We start from the raw sequence: 23975 nt of genomic DNA, 5'->3' as shown, positions 1-23975 counted from the left end.
CTTCAAACAGTTTAGGGCTTAGTGCTCCTAGCACCACAGTGCAATTCTCGGTTCACGAGGTATTTTGGCAACTCTCAATCTGAGCAAGAATAGGGGCTTCTGAAAAACAAAGCTTTGAGAAATCTTGTTTTTCGAGTAACAGCCCATTTTTTAAGTGAAGAAAGTGACTCTGGTGAAGCAGTAACTCTCCAGAGCTGCCCCAGCAGGTGGACCAGGAGCCACTGCGGTTTGAATTCACCCCTGTCCAACCTGAAGCCGCGTCCCATCCCCACTCAGTCTGGGCACTGCCAGACTCTGCCCTTGCACTTCCTCACTCACCAGCATCATTCCTCATTCATGACCGTGACACCGCGTCCCCCGTGGAAAGGGGCGCTGTTCTCTGCGGACCTGCCACATGCAGGCGGAAGAGCAAACAAAGTCCTCTCCATTTTGCACATTAGAAAACTGCGCCTGGGATCAGACAGCAAGAAACCGTGGTCCCTGCAACAGAGAACTCGGTGTCCTACCTGGTCCCTGGACCTTGCTGAGCAGGTGGCCCAGGGGAGCCAGGGGCAGGAGTGTTGTTGGGGCTGCTGTGGGGTTGGGCTTACACCCTCATCCCAGGTGGACCACGTTTTAATCAGCCGTGTGGCCCTGGGTGAGTCACTTTAACTCTCCCAACCTCGGTCCCCAGGCTTCTATCATACATTTCTATTTTTAAAGCCCTTTCCTATTCATGAACTCACTGACTCCTTCAAACAGCCCAATGAAGCATGATCCTTCTTTTGAGGAAGGGGCTGCTGAGGCTCAGGTGGGCACCGTTTCTGCTTTTCTAGATCTCACTCAGAAATCAGGAGTCCTTTGAAATCTGATTACCCACACAGCGCCTGGCTCTCAGGAGGAGATCCTGGAGGGCCGAAGGCCCATCTGAATCATTCGTGAATTCCAGTGTCTGCCCACGTCACAGGAGCAGAATGTCCTGGAGTGAGCGAAAGGCTGCTTCCCTGGTAGGGGTTTCCGCAGTCCCGAGAGGCTCGGTTACTGTGGGGAGACCTGGGGAGGCTCTCCCGCTGGCTTTGACACCGGAGCCACCCCAGGGTGGGCCCGGCCACCCCTCCCAAGAGTTCCCCACTGATGACACGGGCTCATGGTGAGCTGTTAGTGATTGGCAGCAGGACAAACCAGTTTCCCTATTGATGTCTTGGGCCCTTAGTAAGGTATGAGTTCCCCCCATGTCACACCTCAGACCAGTCTTTTTGTCCACTTTGCTCACAGATGTGTCCTCTGTGCCAAACCTTCATTTCTCTAATGATAATAATAATAGCAACCGCTGTACATAGAATAGCAAATCTGTACCGTGCTTCTGGGTGTACAATACTTAATACGTATTTGGTGAGTGAGTGACCACACCCTTAGGCTGGGGCAGCTCCCCCACCAGTGTCGGCTCCCTAATTCCCTGGCACTGCCCAGAAGCATGGACTAGTGCCCCCTCCAGGTGGGGAAGGAATATGACGGCTCTGAGGGAAATAACTGCTGTGATCTCTAGCGCAGCGCAGAGGCAGAAATGGGGCTCAGAGTGGATAAGTAACGGGCGTGGGGTTGCAGGGCTGGTGGGTGGTGGAGCTTGGATTTGAACTCAGAGGCTCGAGTCTTTCCCCTCTGCCTCGCAGTCTGCTGAGCCGACTGGATTCAGCTCTGATGAGGGAGGATGTGTCTGTCTTTGGGATGTCTGGTCCAAAGAGCAAGGCCGGGCTCCCGACAACTGTAATCTGTTTAGTAACAGTAAAAGCTGTCACGCACTGCCTGTCTACATGGGGCCTGATCAGTGAGTGTTTTCCATACCCTTTTTTATTTGGCCTCCTAACCTCACGTAGGGCAGGTACTTGAATCACTTTCTTTACAGGTGAATAGGAGCTTTACAGGTGAATAGTCCTGTCCCAGAGAAGGGACAGGACTCACCCACGGTCCTGCCGCTCCTGAGTGGTGAAGCTGGAATTTGAACCTGGGCTGCCTGGCTCCAGACTGTGGGCCTGGAATCACTTAATCAGAAACATCTCTGCAGGCCAGATGTGTAAACTCTTCTTGAACCTGATGACTTTCCAGAGCCTGACTCGGGGAGGGAATTCCGGGCAGGAATGACTGCGTAACACTCCCTGGCCCCCTGAGCTGGGAAGTGCGGAGTTTATCTGCCCCCTGTGCGTTGCGATTCCTGGGGTAAGGGAGAGATGGAGGTGGGGAGCACAGCAGGGCAGTCCGGGGTGTCTGGGACCAGGGGCGGGGGAGGCCAGAGCAATCAGCCTGGCTGAAGCTCCTGCAGAAACATGTGGCAGATGGGCCCCGGCCTCAGTCCAGGCCTCTGGCCTCGGGCCTGGCCCTCCTGGGTTTCTGCCTCAGTCTCCCGTGTCTTCCCGGGGTGGGAGATCTCAGTGTGCTGGCTTGGGTGGACAGTTTCGCTCTGAAATTTCTTCCTTCAACACCAAAATCCCCAGGCTGGCCTGCCTGCCTCACTTCCCCTTTTCGGAGGAGTGGATCCTTTCCCGCTGGGTAGCTACATGATTTGAATAATCAAGTGTTTCCCGCCTGGCCCCTGGCCAGGCCGAGCGAGCTGTGCGAGGCCTCTCGCTGGGGCCCCAAGGCAGGCCTGCCAACATCCTCATTCCATCCGCGGGGACGAAATATGGGGAGAACACCTGTCTTGTTGGCTTTGCTGGGCCAGGACCCAAATGATGTCCTGTGACAAAGACAGTGCTGGCTTTGTCTCCTCGCTGCCCAGAAGTAGCTCCTGCTGGAAGAACGGGGCTGCCCTTGTTCTAGGAAGTTCCTGCCGCAGTAGCCTTTCTCCTCAGCCCACTTGGGTGCTGGTTTCTTGTTATCTGTCAAGGTGAAAAAGGAGAAAGCAGAGTCAGGAAGGGAGAGAGGTGAGTGCAGGAGCGGACTCATTCATTCATTCAACGTTTTCTTCACTCTACTGCCTGCTAGGCCCAGGGCTAGGTGCTGGAATTCACAGATGAGTGTGATCCAGCTTTTGCTTCCAAAGAGTGTCCAGTGTGCAGGGAGGTGGTCATGTTAACAGACCTATTCAGGACCCCGGATGGTGTGGTGTAAGGGAAAATGCAAAAGCCGTGGGAGCACAGGGGGCTGCCTACCCATGCCTTGGGCAGAAAGACCACGAAGAATTTCTGGCGAAGGTGGCATTCAATCTTTTTTTTTTTTTTCTCCAACAAATATTGACTGAGCATCTTCCAGAGCAGGTGTGGCTGCAGGTGAACGGCCCAGAGTCTCGCTTCCTGGAGCTCCATTGTCCTGGAGGAGAGAGACCGTGAAGCCTCTGAGTTCGTTCCAGGCAGTGACGAACATTGAAGAAAATAACCAGGGTTGTGAAACAGGGAGGGGGCGGGGTGTGGTGGGGGCTTCTGCACCCGCTGCGGGCAGGGAAGGACTCAGAGAATGTGGCCTTTGAACTGGAAAACGAGGGGGGGGTAAGCCAAGCAAGCGTTCCTGGCCAGAGCTCAGCCAGTGCAGGAATCCTGAGGAAAGAGAGTGGGGCGCAGAAGTTCTGAGTGGTGAGGGACGGGGGTCAGGAGATGATGTCAGAAAGACAGGACCCCAAGCGGGTCGACACCCAGTGGGCTCTGGCAGAATGAGCAGGAACCTCCCATTATTGGATGGTCCCTTGAAAACAGTTTGAATGGGAATGGCTTTCGGGGCTTGGCACTCCAGCCTTCTCCAGGTACAGATGGGGTGGCTGAGGCCCAGAGAGGAGAAGTGACCCTCTTCCTGAGGTCACAGTGGGATGTGATAGGCCTGGTCCCCTCTCCACCCACCAGTTTCTTGCCAGCATGCCCTCACAGTCCCTCATAATGAAGGTGGACATTTATTAATCATTTACTGTTTGCTAAGAAAGTTACATTCCTTGCCTAGTCTGACTGCAGACGGTGAGGCTCAAGGACCTGGTTAAGGGTCATTCAGACCTGGATTCTCTTTGATTGACCCTAGCCAAGTGACCACACCTCAGTTTGCTCATAAAATGGGCCAGTACTACAGTAGTCCCCCTTTACCCACGGCATGTATTCCAAGACCCTCAGTGCATGCCTGAAACTCTGGAGGGTGCCAAACACTTGTGATCTAGTTGAATTTATAAATTAGGCACAGTGAGAGGTTAATAACAATAACTATTAATAAAATGGAACAGTTATAATACACTGTCATAAAAGTTATGTGGGGGTAGTCTGTCTTTCAAAGTGTCTCACTGCGCTGTACTCACCCTTCCATTCAAGGAAGCACTTTGCAGTTGCTCTTTGGTAACTCCGAATTGCCAGCATCACTACTGTTGCGCTTTGGGGCCGTGGCTAAGTAAGGTACGGGCTGTTTGAACAGGAGTGCCGTGATACCTCTGTAGGCCATCTGATAGCGTGAGATGGCTCCTGGGCAGGCGGCAGCTACGGACACGCTGGACAAAAGGGTTCATGTCCTGGGCAGGATGGAGCAGGACAGCACGAGATTTCATCATGCTGCTCAGTACGGTGCACAGTTGGAAACTTAGGAGTTTATTTCTGGAATTTTCCATGTAATGTTTTCAGACTGCGGATGACCACAGGTAACTGAAACCTTGGAAGACAAAACCACGGGTAAGAGGAGACTACCGAAATGCTTTCTAGTTTAAAGGGCTGTTGAGGATTCAGTGAGCTCTAACGCACGTCAACAACTTTCTCTAGCGCTTGGCAAAAAAGTGAATCCTTCCCCAGTGCTTTGTTTTCGTTAAAGTTATTTGATGGACTGTGGGGCCTATACATGGATTAGTCAGGATCCTTGTTTCAGGCATTCTCATCATTGGTCCATGATGGCTCTCTTGTCTATTATTTAAAAAATCTTTTAGATACCTATGAGCTATTATCCAGTACCAGGACTTCCTTTGGACTCCTCATCCTCCTCCCACGCACCCTCCTTCATGTGGGGTACGCACTCTCCTGAGTCTGGGGGGGTTTCTCTTTCTCCTGCCTTTTTTGATTAGTATTTTAAAGTTTTGATTTTTATTAGTATTATTACCACACATGCATGTGCCATGTATATATCTGGAGTTTCTTATTCCCTTTGCCTTTTCGATTAGTATTTAAAATTATATTGCATAGGTGAAAAATAAGTTCACGTCTGTATGAAAGGTCATCATGCACAATCTCCGGAGGCTTTTTTCCCCACTCGATCTTGTGTTGCTGAGATGCATTAATATTGGTGCATGGAACTGTAATTCTTTTATAGTTCCAGTGGGTCACTGTTCTACAATTTTTATTTATTCAATTCATGGCATTTGGGTTCTTTTCCGGTTTTTGGGAATGTAGAGAAAAGCACCTATGAATATTCATGTGCATGCTTTCTTGTGCATGAGCTTAGGGGGTTTCTCTTGACCTGGGAGTGGGGTTGTTGGGTCATTGGGTCTGTGAAAACGTGTTCAGTACTACAAGGGAAGAGCAAACTGTTTTCCACGGTGGTGGTATCAGTTTACACTTCCATCGGCAACGTACAAGTCCTAATGCTCTGCACCTTCTGCAATACACAGCACTGTCAGACTTCTTCATTTCTCCAGCCAGATAGGTGTAGCAGTTTCTCACCGTGGACCCCATTGGCAATTCCCTGGTCACCAGTGGGGTTGAGCAAGTTTGTATGAGTATGTGTGTGAACCCTCCTGGGAATGTCTTTTGCCCCGTTTTCCCTTTTCTTACTCATTTGTAACAGCTCTGTATATTCTTGAGACTACACATGTTTTGGAAATGGAAATCCTAAAATTTAACATAGTCTCATTTAACAATCTTTTATTTAATAGTTAGTGCATTTGGGTTTTGTTTAACAAAGCGTGCCTTGCTCTGAGGTCAAAGAGCTATTACCTACAATTTCTAGTAAATGCTTTAGAGGAGGGTTTTTTTTTCCACCTTTAAGAACTTGATCCACATAGTGTAAGGTATACATCCAATTCAGTTCTTTTCCACTTACATGCCCCTGCTTTCTTGTTGTCTTGGTCGCTGATGTGTGGAAATGCAGTAGCCCTTTTGCATTTTGAGCTTGTCAAGCTAACTTGCTAAATCCTTTTTCCAATGATCTGTCTGTAGATTCTATGTAGACAGTTACAAACGATAGTTTTCTTTTGTGTTTTTAAATCTTTATGATTTTAACATTTTGCCTCATTTTATTGAACTCTCTGGGGCTGCCAGTACAATCTGAGATAAAAACAGTAGCAGTAAGGCCCTGACCAGTGTGGCTCGGTGGGTTGGGTGTCGTCCAGCAAACCTGAAGGTCACAGTTTGACTCCCGGTCAGGGCACAGGCCTGGGTTGTGGGCCAAGTCCCTGGTTGGGGGTGTGTGAGAGGCAGCCCATCAGTATTTCTCTTGCACATCGACGTTTCTCTCTTTCTCTCTCCTTTACCCTCTCTGTAAAAATTAAAATCTTTAAAATAAATTTTAAGAAAATAGTAGTACTAAGTATCTTTGCCTGGTTTTTATTTTAGAGAGACTATTCTAAAGTTCCCCCATTTAAAACGTGTTGAGGATTTTTTTATAATATTCGGTTTTTTTCTGGTTAAGGAAGCTCTTTTCTATTCATAACTCATGGAGGGTTTTTTAAAAATAATCATTTGTGCCCTGGCTGGTGTGGCTCAGTGGATTGAGCATGGGACTGTGAAGCAAAGGGTCGCTGGTTCGATTCCCGGTCAGGGCACATGCCTGGGTTGCAGGCCAGGTCCCTAGTAGGGGATACATATGAGGCAACCATACATTGATGTTTCTCTCCCACTCTCTCTCCTTCCCTTCCCCTCTGGCTAAAAATAAATAAATAAAATGTTTAAAAAATCATTTGTGTTGAATTGTATTGAATGTTTTCAAAAAGTATTTTCAGATGATAATGGTTTGTCTCATTTTGTTAGTTAGATTTTCTAATATTAAACCATTCTTGAATTCTGAAAGTAAACCAAATTTGTTCATTATATAATGAAAAATAATGTTCTCGGGTGCGGATTTAAGAAAACATCCTCACTAGAGGATACATTTATTGATTTTAGAGAAAAAGGGAAAGTAGTGGGGGGAGAGAGAAACATCCATGTCATTGGTTGCCTCCCATACACGGCCGATCTGGGAGTGAACCCCCAACGTTTTGTGGTGGACGGGATGATGTTCCAACCAGCTGAGCCACCTGGCCAGGGAAGCTTTAAGTAATTTTAAATTTCTACTATTGCTTTTCTTTGATCCATGAGTTATTTAGAGATGTTTTTAATCTCTACGTATATAGTGAATTGTTTATCCTTTACTTTTTAAAAAGATTTTATTTATTTTTTTAGAGAGGGGAAGGGAGGGAAACATCAATGTGTGGTTGCCTCTCTCACGCCCCCTACTGGGGATCTGGCCTGCAACTCAGGCATGTGCCCTGACTGGGAATCAAACCAGCGACCCTTTGGTTCACACAGAGCTCAGTCCACTGAGCCACACCAGCCAGGCATTTGTCCTTCAAAAACACAACTTAATTGTATCATAGTAGGAGAATGTACACCTTGTGAAAACCTATTATTTAAAATGTGAGACTTGTGTCATGGTCAACTTTTAAAAGGTCTGAGTGTTCCTGAAAAGAATGTGTGTGTATGTACTTTGTTTCTATTGTCCTACATTTTGATTTCAATTTATCTTGATTTTTCTGTTTTATTTTCGATGTTTATTACTTTAAAAAATTGTTGGCGAGTGCTTTTCCCCACAAACACAAGATTATCAGTTTCTCAGGCTGTTGGTCTCCCTTACCCGCCTCCGCCTGTATTCTCCATCAGCACGCCCTTCAGCCCCTTGACATCACATTCGCGTCCTCTGGAACTCTTGAGTGCTGAGCTATTGTGGATACGTGTTCTTCTCGTTCTTTTCTTTCTTTGTTTATATACTGAAATATTCAGTCTTGATTTCTGCTTGGTGATTAAATATTTTTCCCTTTGCTTTTGTATACTTTCTGAAACATGATTATCTCTGAAACAAAAAGGAAAAGCAAGTTATCGATTGATCTGTGTTAACTTTACTAAGTTTATTGCTCAGCCATCACATGCCGTTAGTATCATCGGTGGGGTTTGTTTCTGTTAATTAAACTGTTACTTCAGAATTTGTTTTGGTAGGAGGGAAGTCTCTTTTTGTACAAACATGAGCCCTCGAACAGTTGTGATTTTTACTAAACTGTAACATTTGAATAACAGTTTAGCTGGCTATAAACTTTGCAGTTCAAATTCTTTACTTCAGTAGTCAATTCAATTTGATACTTATTCCTTTGTTAGTGATCTGTTCTCCTATTCAATATCTTAATGGTACCTTTTTGATGAGAAGAAATTTTAAATTTTCGTTAAGTCCAATTTATCAATTTTATTTTATTTTTTATAGTTAGGACTCCTTGCCCACCCCAAACTCATGAAGCTATCCTCTTAAGTTTTCTTTTAGAAGTTATATGAATCTGGTTTTATAATTTGGTTTATGATCTATTTCAAAGTAATGAATGGCATTGGGGTTGTTGATGTTTTAACTTTTTAAAAACGATTTATTTATTTATTTTTAGAGAGGGGGAAGGGAGGGAGAAAGAGCGGGGAGAGAAACATCAATGTGAGAGAGAAACATTAATTGGCTGCCAGTCATATGTGCCCTGACCAGGGACGGAACCCGCAACCCAGGCAGGTGCCCTGACCCGGAATCGAACCAGCGACCTTTTAGCTTTGTAGAACGACCCCCAGCCAACTGAGCCACACAGGTCAAGGCTGATGTTTTAACTTTCAACTGGTGTTGTACCATTTTTTCCATGTTAACTGTTTCTTAATCCTTCCCGGCTCCCTCATGGAAGCGTTCTTCCATCTGACAGCCTGGTTCTCTGTTTCATCCCTCAGCTGCCGAGTCCATTCGACTGTTTATGTTTGTTGTTCCAACTGGTTTTTCATGTAGAATATTTCCCTTTGAGTCCTTTACTACTTTTTTGTTCTGTTTTGTACCACTGCTATCTTTGCTTATTTCTTCTGAGTGTTCCCAGGGCTTATTTAACATTCTCAGTCCGTTTGTCGAATACGGCTGATTCCAGTGCTGTCTCTAATCGGCTCGTTTATTTTGAAGCCCTCGTATTCCTTGGATTTCCTGTTTGTAACCCAGGGGTGCATTTCTTGGGGGTGTCCAGCTCTTCTCTCTGATGCTGGTAAGAATGCAAGCCTGACCCTAGTTTCTGTCAGCACCGAGCCCAAGGAGATGACAGTCCTGGCGTGGAGACCACCCCGACCCAGGCACCAGTAACACACAGTCCCTCACTGGGTTTGGCACCACCCCCACCCCCTACCCCTGCCCCTCAGGGAACTAACGCCAGGGGGTTGGGCGGGACCCTCAGTGCCCCAGGGAGAAGTTCCGGGGGAGGGGCCGCCTGCCCAGGTCACAGTCCGCCAGACTGGAGGTCTGGAAGGGGCAGGGTGGCGGAGTAACTGCGGAGGCCTGTCTGCGTTCCTGCAACTCCACGTTGCCTGCTGCACTGCCCTGAATTACTCCGCAGGGCACTGTGCTCTCTGCCTGGGCCTCTGATGTGCAAGTGACTGGGTGCGGGTGTGGGGGAGAGAGCGGGGCGTGGAGGGAGGTAACCGGGAGGGCTTGGTGCACAGGCACGAGCGGAAATCAACCCCTACATTCTTTCCTACAATGTTCTCCACCACCCTCGGGACTTTGCTCTGCCCCCTCTCCTGGAAGCAGCATCTCTCCCACGCTACAAACACCAGCTTACAAACCCCTTCCATCTCCCCAGGAGTGCCAGGTTTCTCCACAGTTTCCGAGGTTTAGCGACACTTTGCTCTGTCATTCCTCTGGGGTTGGTTTGGGGAAGAGGGCACAGGAGCCATGTATGTCCATCTGCCCTCACTGTTGGTGTTAGGGCCGCGTGCGGTCGCCACCACACTGTGCTGTCAGCCAGGGCACAGTGGCTTCAAAAGAGAACCTGCTAACCGAGGAGAGATACCAGTGTAGTATGAGAACTGACGGACCACGAATTTTACATAAGCATCAGAAACACGTGAAAGAACTAAGGAAAGATATTGGCAACATAAAACAATAAGAAAATGTTTTAAAAAAACAGGTGGAAATATTCAATATGAAAAATGTGCCTCGTCCTCTGTCTGCCCTGGCTCCAACCTTTGCACACACCTCAGAGCTCACTAGTCAAAAAAGACACCTTCAGCGCTGGCTGGTGTAGCTCAGTGGATTGAGCGCGGGCTGCGAATCAAAGGGTCGCCAGTTCAATTCCCAGTCAGGGCACATGCCTGGGTTGCGGACCAGGTCCCCAGTATGGGGCGCGGGAGGGGCAACTGAGGCAACCACACATTGATATTTCTCTCCTTCTCTTCCCCCTCTCTAAAAATGAATAAATAAAATATTTTTTAAAAAAGAGAGAGACCTTCATGGCCTCTAAACCTTCACATGGGCTGTTCCTTCTGCTTGGATTGCCTTCTGCTGGAAAAATTCTCTCTCACCCTCAAGACTCCTTTCCTGATGGCCCCTGCTAGCCCCGATTCTTCAAGTAACCAGCTCTGCAACTTTGGACAAGTCACACTACCTCTCTGGACCTCGGGCTCCTGCTGGGGGAAAAAAAGAAAGTGTTGAGTAGGGCTAGATTGTTCTCAGAGTCCCTGTGAGCTCTGACAAGTGGGTGCGTGGTTAAGAATAACGGTTCTGGTGTGGGACTGGCCATGACCCCCTCCTGGGTCAGCACTTAATTACTGTGTTTCAATGAGCAGTGTTTTCAACTTGTGAAGCCTCAACGTACTAGCCTAGCATAAGGGTTAAGAGCTTGTACTTTGGAGTTGGACAGTTTGGGCTCATAATCCCTGCCACTTGCTTGCTGTGTGACTGCAGGCAAGTGTCTTAACCTCTCTGTGCTCCTTTTCCTTCTGTAAAATTGGATAGCAACAGTGCCTACCTCAGAGCGTAGGAGCACAACGAATGCAGCTCTAGCTCTGCTGGCGGTGTCTGTTCACCATTATACAGACTTCTCCATTCAGTTCAGCAAATTCTTGATGTTTGTCTGCTGGCCTCTGCTTAATCTTCTCTCTGTACGCCATCTATTAAATCTTATCTCTTGACAGACACTCTCCTTTGCCTTCTATCTTTGTAACAACCTTGCAATATACGGATGACTAGTAGTGTTTTTATAAGGAACCTGCAGCCCCAGGCATAAGGTCACTTTTAAAACTACAGAAGATGTCTTTTTAGGTTTCAGGCGAATGTGGGTTTATGATGGGCCAGAAGTTAATTGAAGAGGCAGAACAGGGGTGGTTGGACATTTAGGGACTCACATGACCTGGGAGAGAGGGCCAGAGGGACTGTGGAAGAGGGAAGAGGACTCTTGGAGGACAGCACAGAGGAGGATCGAGTTTCAGCAAGCCCAGGGCCGGAGCTGGAGGGGGAGGTCTGCGAAGGCAAGCTTGGTCTTGCCAAGAGACCAAGGGCTTCTTCCCAAGGGCACACTGGGGCTGAGTGCCAGCCCTGTCATCCCTCCTGTGGGTCTGGGCACAGGGCTTCACCTCTGAGAGCCTCAGTTTCCTCGTGTGTTGAAGGACTCTGATGCCATTGGTGAACTTAGGAGAGAGGGCCCGTGGGAGGTGGGCAGCCTGCACCACTGTGGGTTAGGTTGGCATGCACGGGCTTGAGATTTAATCCCGAAGCTTTTGTTTCCCCATCTGCGATTTGGGAGTCACATTTTTAGCTGCAGGGGATTATTGCAAGGCTACAATGGGGTGATTTTTGGGTGAGATCATCTCTGACCTGTCTATTTAAAACTGAAGACGGCTCCTCTCCTCCCCATCCTCCTCCCTGCCTTATTCTTCTGCATTAAACTTACCCCCACCTGACATTCTATTGATTTTCCTTTTTTCCCTTGTTGTCTGCTCTCCCCACCAGCAGGAATGGGGCTGTTTTGTTCAGTATCTAGAACGGCCCCTGGAATATAATAGGTGCTCAATAAACAGTGGTCAAATGAATGTCAGTTGAATAACATAGGGAAGGCCCGAGTGCATACAGGATGTCAAGTCAGTGTCAGCGGGATCTCAGAGATGGAGGGCAGAGGCATGAGAGTGGCCAGGACAGCTTGCTTGGGGTGCCAAGAGTTGCCCGTGAAAGCAGCAGGGGCCTGCATTTCAGTGTAGTGCCTGGTCTCTCTCTGTTCACAGTCTGAAGAAGGTGAGCCCTATGGGGGAGTAAGGCTGGATGGGCCTGGGCGCTTGGTGGCACTTCTCAAGGAGCCAAGACCCTTGGGCAAACAGGAGGCCCGTGATCCTTAGCTTTCCTCATTTCTCTGGCTTTTTAAACCACTCTGACTGCCCCTAAGTGGAACAAACTATCTCAAAGAAGTGGCCAGTGACATCCTGGCCACCCCAAAGGCTAAGAAGAAAAGCTCTGAGTCTGGAGCCAGGTAGATATGAGGACATGGCCTGGCCCTGCCTCTCTTTAGCAGAGGGACTTTGGGCAAGTCCCTTTGCCTCTCTGAGCTCTGTTTCCTTCTCTGTGAAATGGGTGCAGATGTATGTCCTCATGGGCTGACTTCCTAGGGCTTTTGTGTAAACCCCCCCAAAATATGTATCATGACCAATTGTCGCTAAACTGAAGTGCCTAGAAGGCAGAGCCTACACCTGCAGCCCCCAGCGCAGGGCCAGGCACACCATTGGCACTTGGAAACTGGTGGTGAGAATTGTTCAACTCAGCCAACAGCAGCCTGTTGTGAGAGGAGGGGCCGAGTCCTCCACCGAGTAGGGATGTTAGGCAAATCCCATCCAAGGACCTCCTACAGTTCTGCAAGTTTATAGACTCCGAGGAGAAAACCTAAGTGGTCTTCGGTTGGACTCATTTTACAATGCACTTGAAACTTACTGACCCAGCTTGAGCTTGTTTACAAGATTTGTTCTTGGGTAGGAACAACTGTCTGAGTATGACGCGATGCATTTGCTTACGAGGGCTGAGAAAAGTTGACTTGGAGGCCTGAGGTCAGACTCTGTGTTTCCAGTAACCGAAAGTCCAAGGCAAACCGTAAGAGGAATGTAACAGCTCATGTGACTCTACTGTTTCAGAGCTAGGTTTCAGGTATGGCTGCACCAAGGGGCTCAAGTGATGCCACCAGAGACTCCAATTCTCTGCTTCTCTCTGTTAACCTCCCAAGGGGTTGCTTGACCTTCAGGCTCCACACAGTGCCCTCCCCAAAACCTCACCACCTCGCAACATACCATCCATGTGGAGAAAGTCTTCCAGCCCAGAGGTACCGGGCCTGGGATGGGTCACACCCGAACCACTGGCTGCAAGGGAGAGAGCCGCTTCCCAAAGGAAACTTTGTCATGTTCTGAGGAAGGAGGAAGGGATTCTGAGTGGCCAAACATCACAGCAAATCTCCACTACGCTCGTCGGGGGTGGGGGGGGAGCGTTGGAGAGCCATCGAAATACCTGCTTAGCACGTCACAGCGTGAAGAATTACTCCTCCCAATGCTCAAGAAGCCAATACTGGTGGCAGAATGGTGTGCATCATCCCTGAGTGACAGATGAGGACACAACCCTTGAGCATGCAGCCTCTTTGTGCAGAATCGGGACCGCAGAGGGGCTGGCCTGGGAGCTCGGGGCCCATTGTGCCTGAAGCCTCCCTCTTCTCCCTTTATGGAAACCTCCTAGGGAGGCTGCAGTCACATGAAAGCCCAGAAAGAACAGGTCCAGGGAGGAGGGAGCAGCCTGACAGAGGACAGGTCCCATGGCCCTGCCGGGCACAGAGCCCCAGTGCACACGTGCGTGCACACACACTCACGCTCACTGGTGGAGTGAGGTCACCCGCCACTCTGAAACAGGCCTCCTGTGTCTGGGGTGGTCGGGACCTTGGGTCTTCCATCTGGGTGGAAGTTGGCGTATGACTGGGTCCAGAGCCAAACTAGCCTGGCCTAGATCCGAGCTCTCCCACGCTGTTACAATGTGACCGTCCACCTCCCTCCACGCTTCGGAGCTTTAGCTCTCTCTTCTGACCCCCGAGCTGGTGACTCCTACCTCCCTGGGTTCTTGGAAAGGTGAACGAGGCTCCAGGCAATGTAGTAGGTGCTCCCTTAAGAGTTTCTCCCCTTCCCTCTTCAGAGTGTCCTGTTTATAGCTGTGTGTCCTCGGCCAAGTCACTTCTCTGAATTGTGGGAGCAGTGATGGCACCCCCCAAGTAGTGCCATGGGGAGGGTTAAACTAATGCACAGAAAGCACGCAGGACAGTGCCTGGCACACTCCTCATCACTGCTACTACTGACTAACGTTTGTTGAGTGTGTAACGCACGCCAAACCTGGAGCCTTTATCTTGTTGTTTGTTACTGAATTCTCATTCTTACCATAGCGTAGTGGTAGAGGCACTCACTGTGGTCATCCCCATGGGCACGTGACAAAGCTCAGGCCCGGAAAGGCAAAGTGATGTGCCCAAGGTGGAGAAGCCAGTGAGCAAGGGGGTCTCTGCCCCGTTGTGCGCCCCTGGCTTCTTGTCTGGGGGTTGAGACATAGTGCTTGCCCTGCTGCCTTCCAGGGTCCCTGAGAAGGTCAAACGCAGTAGGGACCAGGAGCCTCCGCCAGCTGGAAGGTTCCCTGGGAATGTGAGCGTGGTATCCTTGGGCCCAGCCGCAGCACGCACTATCTCGAGGAACATCAGCATACTCCCGGCTCTGACGCAAGCTGGGCATTTGCAAGCCCCCTGCACACGCCACCCAGGGCCACTGCTTGTGTTGGCCACCACCCAGCAAGTTACAAGTTCATGGCCCATTTCCCCACAATCCAGAGCTGCCTCAACCTTCTCTTCCAGGGCCTGTGTGGGGCCCATCTGTGGAATAGAGGCTCCTTCTCCCAGGAGAGGGCTGCCAGGGTGTGTGGGGCATTGGGAGCCAGAAGCAGGGACAGCCATGGTGGTCTGGTGTCCTGGGCCAGGGCCAGCTGAGGTAGGGGGGTGTGGGGGAGGAGGGCTGTGTCTACGGTCACTGGTCTGGCCACCAGTGGAGGCAGGTCTTGAGCCTAAGGTCCTTGCCTGCCCCTACTGCAAGTCCCAGGCACCTGCTGACGCAGGGCAGGCCACAGGTGCAGCGCGCAGCTCGGGCACTTGGACTGAGTCACTCTCTCACTGTGTGGCCTTGGGCAAGTCACCTCACCTCGATTCTGTAAAGCAGGAGACTGGGAGAGGCCTCCCTCTGGGGGCTGTGACGGACGCATGATGCAACGGCATTTGGGAAGCGTGTGGGGTGAGTTTGGGTCAACTGGAAGCAGCAGGTCGCCTGTCTACAATCACATAATGTACGCACCGCCGAGTGAACAGGTGTGGTCCGCTCCAGTCTTGCCTGCTACTTCAGGGGCTTACACTTTTGCTCTGGGAAAGAAACATCCACAAGCCACGTTCACATCTGGCTTAGTAAATGCTGGCTGTGCCCCCTTGGGCAAGCTACTTACCCTCTCTGCGCCTCTGTTTTTGTAAAATGGGGACTATATTGCCTACTTACTTCGTCCTTGTGGGGTTAAATGAGTTAATATCGGTAAGGTATTTAGAACAATGCTTGGCACAGAGTTAGGGCTATGAAAAGGTTCCCTATTATTAAGAGTACAGCTTTCGGCTCAGTGGAGGCAAAGGTACACTTTTCGGTTGCCCTGAATTCAGGTTCATCCACACCAGCTGCCTCTACCATGCACTGAAGTTTGACCCCAATGGGATCAAAGTCATACACCTGAGGGGCAGGGGAGTCAGTGTCCCGTCCGGCCTGGCCCCCAAGATCGGCCCCCTGGGCCTGTCTCCAAAAAATGTCAGTGATTTCAGTGTCAAAGCCACTGGTGACTGGAAGGGTCTGAGGATCACAGTGAAACTGGTCATTCAGAACAGAGAAGCCCAAACTGCGGCCATGCCTTCTGCCCCTGCCCTGATCTCAGCGCCCTCACAGGACCCGCACGGGACAGAAAGAAGCAAAAAAAAAACACAAAACAAAACGCCATTAAGCACAGTGGAAATACCACTTTCAATGAGGTTGTCAACATCGCCCAACGGTCATGTCACCCATTGTTACCTAGAGAACCCTCTGGAAGCATCAGAGAGATCCTGGGACTGCCCAGTCTGTGGGCTGGGACCCTGATGGCTGCCACCCTCATGACGTCACAGGTGACATCACAGATGACCTCCGCAGTGGTGCTGTGGGAGCCTGGCTAGTGAACAGCGGCAGAGGAAAATATTTCAATTAAAGGTCATCTGACAACCAAAAAAGAGTACAATCACAAGTGAAACAAGGATTTTTCTCAAATAGTCTCAGTTCAAAGTGTTCTCTTCAGTTGACCCAAATCATCGTTAATGTCTAGAATCTCCGGACACTGGCGTCTACGCTGCACCTCACAGACTACCTCGTGCTTCTAGTGAAAGCTCCTCAGATCCTTAGCCGGTTAGTGGGAGACCTGTCCCTCTCACTGATGTGCTGTGTGACCCTGGGGAGATCGCATGCCCGCTCTGTGCCTTTCTGATTGTGGAGTGTGAGAGCAAGGATGGGAGAGCCACATCTGGTGCCAGAAGGGGTCCTGCTGGGGCTGTCAAGTGAAGTACCAGAGTATGGGGACATGGGTGGCCAGTATCTCAGAGAAACACAGTATATGCCCCACACCCCGATCCTACTCAGTTTCCAGGCTTGGCCCAGGGTGAGGTGGCCTGGGACAGAGCATCCCTCTCTGTGGGACAGTGGAAGCCTGTGTGCCCACAGAGCAGCCATCCCTGACACTCCTCTGCATGGGCACTCATTCAGGCACAGTGTCCCTGAGTCCTGCCAGCTCCCTCCCCTACCTCCCTGCGGCCAGCTCTCCTCCCACCACTGAGCACTGACAGGCTCCAGTCCTGTGCCCTCTGAGCCAGTGTGTGGCATTGAGGCTGTCCAGGTGCCTAAGGGAGCCCCAGAAAACCTTTGACTCTGGGACCCAGAGCCTTGGGGCTTCTGGTCCCAGCTCTGCTGGGCAGCCTTGGGCAAGTGGCAGACCATCTGAGCTTCAACATCCTCCCCTGTAAAATGGGCTGGCAGTGAGGCTCGTAAAAGAGACAGGCATGCAAAGGAGCTGCTGTCGACGAGGCCGAGCTCAGGGAGCAAAGCCCATCGTGGTCGGGCCAGGCTGCCTCTCTGTCCATCACCATCTGTTGGCTCACAGCTCTCTCCCTGACCTTGAAGTCCTGCCCTGTGGCCTCCTTGCCTTCACACATCCAGCCTCCTATTGGGACCGTCCTTCCTCCCCGTTCATCTCCACCCTTCCAGCCTGGCTGTCTTCCCACCCCCTCCACGGAAAGAGGTGACCCCGGATGTTCTCTCTCCTTCAGGAGGAAGAGAAAACATCAAACTGCCTGGTGGGTTGCTCTTCCCACACGAGTCTGTGGGTGTGTGAGAGACACAGAGAGACAGACACACAGACCTGGTTCTCTCAGGAGACAAACAGCCCATTTCAGTGGAAGAGCTGGGACCTCTACCCCTTCAATCAACACCCCCACCTAAACGGAGGTGCCCAGCAGGCAGGCAAGCTTTTGGTTTCTAGAGTCTTAGATCCAGAAAGACCTTGCGGGCCTTCCAGGTGAGCAGGTCAGCTAATGGCTGCCTGGCCGAGTGGACAGAGAAGGGTCTGTCCACTCTCAGCTCCGATACTTCCTCCACCCCACTTGCTCATCAGTCCATCCTCCCTGCCCCATAACCATAGCTGCTGGCCAACACTCGCTGAACACTAACCCTGACCTGGGCTCTGCTTTAAGCCTTTCCACGTATTAACTCATGTCATCCTTCCAACGCCCTATGGCTTTTGTGAGTCTCTCACTTGGCAGGTGAGAAACCCGAGGGCAGAGGCATGGGATCACTAGCCCTGAACTACCCAGGTTGAGGCGGGCACAGGCAGGATCTGAACCCGGAGCCCCGGTGCCAGAGCTCGCTCTTACGCTGCTGAGTGGCGTCTGCAGCCACTCCCCATTGCCCTCGCCACCCGTCCACCCACTTACGGACACTTCCCTCCGGGCCGGCAGTGTGCCTGGCGCTGCCGCCGTCAGCAGAGGGAGATCCCCGCAGCCCAGGAGCGTACCCTGTGCTGAGGAGGCAACATGGAGACACTCGAAAATTCAACAAGGTCTTGAGTGCCTGCCCCGGGGTTCTGGGAACTTGGGGAGAAGCTGTAATTGCCTGCTAGGCTGGGGTGGGGCAGGGCAGTCCAACAGAATTGAGGTGGAGGTGAAGGGGTGGTGTTAGGACGTCATCGGGTGAACGGCAGGGAACATTCCAGACCGGAGAACGCAATGTACAGAGGTATTGATTGAGTCTGGAGGTGCTCGGGGGACAGCTGGCATCTCATCAGAGCCCTAAAGACAAAATGGCTTGAGAGCAGGCAGGCTGCCACCAAGCCTCCTGGACACTCCCATGTTTGTTCTGGGATGGGAGGTGTTCAGCAGCTAGAGGCCGGGGTTGTGTACCATGCCCAGCACCTGGCCCACTGCCCTCTGGGAAGTTCCTCTTTGGGTCTGACCTGCAGCCTACTCTGACCACTGCACATTCCCTTCTGAGCTGCCCTTCACTCAGAGGCTGCTTCATGGCAGCCGTAAATGATTCTCACAGTGAATGAAGTCCCGGCCAACCAGGCTTGCCAGAGGCACTGGGCTTGGCTGAGAGAGAGAGAGTCCATGTTCCCAGTCGCTGACCCTGCAGCTGAGACGTTCCGGGCTGGTCTTCAGCAGTGCTCTCTCCCTGGGCAGCTGCTGCAGCCTAATTTGGTCTTCCACGGCTGCCCCCCACCCCCATCCCATTCCCCTCGCCCACAGGGAGTACTCAGCACTTCTCGGCAGCCACAGCTACTTGGAACAGCCAAGAGGGCTCAGCTGACAGCCCAGAGGACTGGTTCCCAGCTGGCTCCAGGCTGGTTCTGACTGTTCCTGTGTGTGTCTGTGGGGACTAGGAGCTGGGAGATCCAGGGTAAGTCTTTCCTCTTCTTGGGGCCTCAGTCTTCCCATCTGGGCAATGGAATAATCTCTAAGACACAGTTTCCCAAGCAAAATGCCTGGGAGATTCTGACTGAGTGGGTATGGAATATATTTTCGGGGTTGTGTCTTTTTTATTTCTCTTTAAAAAAGGATTTTATTTATTTGTTTTTAGAGAGAGGGGAAGGGAGAGAGAAAAACATCAATGTGTGCAAGGAACATTGATCGGTTGTCTCTCGCACGCCCCCAACAGGGGACCTGGCATGTGCCCTGACTGGGAATCAAACCTGTGACCTTCCAGTTATGCAGGTTGAGGCCTCAGCCACTGAGCCACACCTATGAAAAAAACGAATATGAAAAAAATGGTAAAACATCGGTTGAAAGTTAAAACATCAGCCTTGACCTGTGTGGTCAGGGCTAACAGTCAAAAGTTCTAACTTATATTAAACAAAATCTCCAGAGGAGAGAGGGCTGCACAGATGTAGAAGCCATGCAACAAAGGAAAATGCACTAACTAGGTCTAATTTCCCTTCTTAAATTTGAATACAGCCACTCCCTTAGACTAAATCCTTCCCCGCACCCAACACTCCCTTAAGTCAATTCTTACTGGATGCTCACAACACCTAAGACAGGCAGGGTGGGGTCAGTAGCCAGTAGATGAGTTTTTACATGTAGTACATGTACTTTTAGCTGCCTCCCAAGTCATTGCGAAGAATGCTTCCGTCCCCCTGGAAAGTTCCCTCATGCCCTTCTCAGTCCATACTCCGCCCGGGTGACCACTTGGGAATAAGACTTTGCCCGATCACCCCAAGTGATGTTTGCAGTCTGGTACCTTTGGGAAATCCGCTCAGAGGATCTTCCTGAGCCCAGATATTCCAGGATTGGGACCTCTGGGTTGGAGGCTCTTGAAAGACACATAACTGCCCCTCCGACTTCATGAGGTACAGCTGGGAAGCACAAGGCTGCCTGGGGGTGGAGCTTTAGAGGGTGTCCAGGCCTGGGAATTGGGTGGCCTGGGTGGGAGCGTCCCTGTGGCAGAGGGAGCCTGGAGTGGGCGTGACTTCTGAGTCGGTCCCTGTGCAGGGCTTGGCTCAGCACCTTCCATCTGTGTGGCCTTGGGTCACGTTCCCACATGCCTCAGAGTCCCTTCCCTTAACCAGGGGAGAGGGACAGCTGCATGCTGCTCTCAGGGCCGTGAATGAGGATTGAAATAAGGTCAGCTGGGGCGTTCTTAGCACACCACAGGTGCGCTCCTGCATGGGAGGTGAATGCCCGGAGGTGTAGGAATGGATGGACCCAGCATCACACGGCTGGGAAGTGCTGGAGCTGGGGCCTAGGCCAGACTTGCTGGCTGTGTGACCCTTGACTGGATGACTTGGCTGACAAGCCCCAGTTTCCCCAAACATAAGTAAGCCCCAGCCTGCCTTTTACCGCTAGGATGTTCTGAGGATCTGATGCAATTGAGGTAAGGGATTATTCAGAAAGAAAAAGGGTTGATAGAGTAATGCAACTGGTTTTCTGGTTTTCCTGGTGACTTCAGTGGCCTTTCTGGGGCAGGGAAGAAAGGATCGTCCTTGGCATCAAGAGGGTAAAAGCATCTCTCGTGATGTGGGAACCTGAGGGGCCCCAGGAGGCAGGAAGGGTGATGGGGAAGGCCCGGCCCCTTGGGCACACGGCGGCGGCTTTCCTTCCAGGCTGTATGTATGCAGTGGCTCCTCATCTCGGAGCCTCAGTTTCTGAGTCTGGAAGAGGGGAGCCACGATCCGCATCCCGACTTTTTGAGATGCTGTCAGAATCCAAGAGAGGATGGAAAAGCAGGAGGGGTGCTTCAGAAGCAGAAGGGGCTGCTCCGAGTAGGTGGCAGCTCAGCCACTTCCAGCCTATGTGTCCTTTCTCATGGGGACCACTGGCTTTGGGCCAACACCCAGTGGAGACTTGGCTGAAGCCTCGCCGCTGCCCTGCAAGGCTGGTTTTATCCCCAGTGTGGCAGTGTGGGCCGGGGGTGGGGGGTGGGGGGCTGGGATCACAGTCATGGAGGCTGGCAGATCTGGGTTCAGACTCAGGGGCCACTATCCCTCCGGTTTCCTTCATCTGTAAATGAGGGCCGTAGCACTCGCTCCGGTGGGGCGTGGCACACAGCTGGTGCTCCGTGAGAGTTCCTTGGCCCTGGCCAGGTGGCTTGGTTGGTTGGACCATTGTCCTGTAGACCTAAAGGTCGTGCTTTCGATTCCGTCAAGGCACACACCCACGTTGCAGGTTCGACCCCTGGTCGGGGCACATAGGAGAAGGCAACCAATTGATGTCTCTCTCTCACGTTGATCTGTCTCCCCACCCCCCACCCCTTCCCCTCTCTCTAAAAGCAATGAGAAAATGTCCTCAGATGGGGATTGAAAAAAAAAGAATCAGAAGGACAGTTCCCTGTATTCTGGACGTGGGTGATGCGGCGCACACTCAGATCCGGGGTGCACGGCCGCTGCTGCTGCTGCTGGGAAGACTGACTGTGGCCTGGCCCCGGGTTCCTTTCCTGCTGTTGTTTTTATCCCACAACATGCCAGCTGGTACCATGCTGGTACCCAGTGGGTGCTTTTTCTACCCTGGCCAGCCAGAAATGTCCAAGGGAACAGATGCTGTGTCTGCCCTCTTCCCTGAGTCCCTGAGGCCTAGAACGGACCTGGGTAGACAGCAGGTGCTCAGTAAATGTTTGGGAGTGAAGGGTGAATAAACCAAGGTGAGTGAACAAGCATCCCGTGTGAAAGGATTAGGCTGGGGGAGGGGAGCTTTGGAGGCCAGTCCCCTCCCGTTTCACCCCTCCTGGGCTAATCCCCAAAGATTAACCTGGGCACAAAGCCAGGTCACCGGCCGCTGACCCAGGGCTTTGGAGTGAGTATGCAAGGGTAGTGTGGCCAGACGTGTACGGACTGTGGAGGCCACTCCTAACAACGCTTTCACCTCAAGATGGCCCTCCTGTCCCCCACCCTGGACATGGTCCTCACCACGGTCTTCAGCGTCCTCTTGCTGGTGCTGGCCTTGGGCCTGCTGTGCTTCTTCACCTGCCGCCTGGCCAGGCCGCTCAGGTAGGAGAGCTCCCCGGCCTGGCTTCCTCTCCTGCCAGCCTCCTGCCTGAACTCCTTTAGCTCCTGTTTGCTCTAGTGGGATAGGACAGGGTGGGCATAGCGTCTCTTCCTGTCCGTGGTGGGGAAACTGAGGCCCAGAGAGGCTGGGTCAGCCTGGGGTTGAATGGCACTTAGTGGGGCGCAAGCTTTGCTCAGTTTCCTAAACTGTAAAGTCGGGGGCGAGCAGCACTTGGGAGGATTCAGTGAGATCACAGATGTAAACCCTTAGCGTGGGACTGGTAGAAGTGCCTGAGAAGCGGTAGTGATTTCTATCAGGTCTGGTATTCTGTCACTTGTCTTGGGCCTTGGAGACCCAGCCCAACTCCCAGGGCTCCTGTGTCCTCTGCCCCAGGAGGCTGACTCAGGGCCAAGGCCCAGCCCCTCAGCTCTCTCCCTTGACCTGCCAAGTAGCAGCCCTTCTGCCTGGCCTGAGCCAGAGCCGACCGAGGCGTCTGCACACTGGTCATGAGTAATCAGGGCACGTAGCTGGGAGCCTGGCAGAGACAGTCTGGCTGGGAGGTGGCGTGATGGGGTGGACACACATTCGGGTGCTCCATTATGAGCTGGTAGAGCACTGGCAGAGGGTGGTGGGCAGTCGGGCCCCCAGCAGCCCCCGGCTGGGCCCCACAGAGCCTGTCACCCAGGGCTGCCAGAGAGCAGGCTTGGAGCCTCCGTGTGGGGGTGGGAGCACAGGAGGCGGAGCCAGCAGGGGAGTCTGGCTTCTGAAGGGTTTCCGGGCTTCCCACCCCTTTTCCTTTCCAAGCAGAGGCCATGGGAGGAGGCACCTGTCAGTCTGCAGGACAAGCCCCTCTCAATGTCACGTCCCTGGGGCCAGAATTCAGAACATTTCAGCCATTACCATGGGGCCTTTCATTCGGTCAGCATTACAGAGCTGCGTCCGTGCGTGTGGGCTTGGAGATGGGTAAGGTGGTCTTTACCATCACAAAGTGGCCGTGTAGCAGGGAAGAGCGACCCACAGACAGGCCTATTTGTGCAGGGCTGGATGAGCCTTTGGACCTCCTGGGGCCACCCTTCACTTTTGTCTTTCCTCATCGTTTGTTTGTTTTGGACTCTAGGTGAGGAGTTGAATAAGTCATATCTCTCAGGGCGTGGTGTACGGTCATGAGATCAGTTCTTGTTTTATTTCTCAATCTTCCCTTTCATCCCTGCTCCCTATTCCCCATGACCAATCGCACCACTTCCCAAAGGTCCTCATCTTAATGTGTTCAACACGTCCTTGAATTTGTATGTGTGCTCATAAATTATGCTGTTTCCGACATGTGGGTGTGGCCTGCATAACTCATTTGTATTCTTTGTATTCTTCACCCTGTCCTGTGTTTAAGCTTCATCCCTACCACTGTTGTGACTTCTGGTTTTAATACCTCTGCCCCATAGATATTGCCACCACCACCTTTATTAATTCATTCCTCTGGTTATGGACAGAGAGGATGCCCCAAATCTTTACAAGCCAGCGGTCAGGGGAATATGCCAAACATGTCTCCAGAGGCATGATGGTTTCTGTAGGTTTTTGGCAGAAAGTCTTCGTTGAGTTAACGGCATTCTTTTTGATTCCTGGTTTCCTGAGGGCCTTTCTCATACAGCTGTCTCTGTCCCCATTCCCTCTTCCTAGATGGTCTCGTCAAGTTTCATCAAGGCTGAAATATCACCTACATGCCCAGGTTTTCCGAGTGTATACCTCCAGCCAAGACCTCTCTCCCAGATGCTGGATGTATATGTCTAGCCGTCCACTGGTGTCTTCACTCCTAAAAGACATCTCAGACTCAACATGTGCAAAACCATGTTGCCTATTTTCCCCACCAAGTCTACTCCATCTCCCACCTTGAAACTTCACCCCAAATGCTGAAAGCCTGAGTGCTTTTCTGCAAGATCAGGAATGAGGCAAAGATGTCTGC

The 23975-nt window shown here is 51.5% G+C and overlaps 1 protein-coding gene across 5 annotated transcripts in view; it reads left to right on the top strand.

Annotated features, from left to right (window-relative positions):
• ALPL (alkaline phosphatase, biomineralization associated) overlaps positions 1–23975 on the top strand; it is a 56291-nt gene that overhangs the window by 9371 nt on the left and 22945 nt on the right. Inside the window, exon 1 of one of the 5 annotated variants that reach the window (XM_037032819.1) lies at positions 4642–4660. The exons of 1 other annotated variant lie outside the window; for it this stretch is intronic. The gene's annotated coding sequence lies outside the window, so the exon portion shown is untranslated. Of the gene's footprint in view, positions 1–4641; positions 4661–18032; positions 18109–18607; positions 18945–21817; positions 22024–23975 lie in introns of those variants that run through there. 3 more of the 5 variants (XM_037032818.1, XM_037032820.1, XM_037032816.1) reach the window with 3 other exon arrangements.

This window comes from Sturnira hondurensis, unplaced genomic scaffold (genome assembly GCF_014824575.4).
Source record: "Sturnira hondurensis isolate 20B ecotype Veracruz unplaced genomic scaffold, ASM1482457v3 Scaffold0021555, whole genome shotgun sequence".
Classification (NCBI taxonomy): Eukaryota; Metazoa; Chordata; class Mammalia; order Chiroptera; family Phyllostomidae; genus Sturnira; species Sturnira hondurensis.
This window is presented reverse-complemented; position numbering and strand designations above follow the sequence as displayed.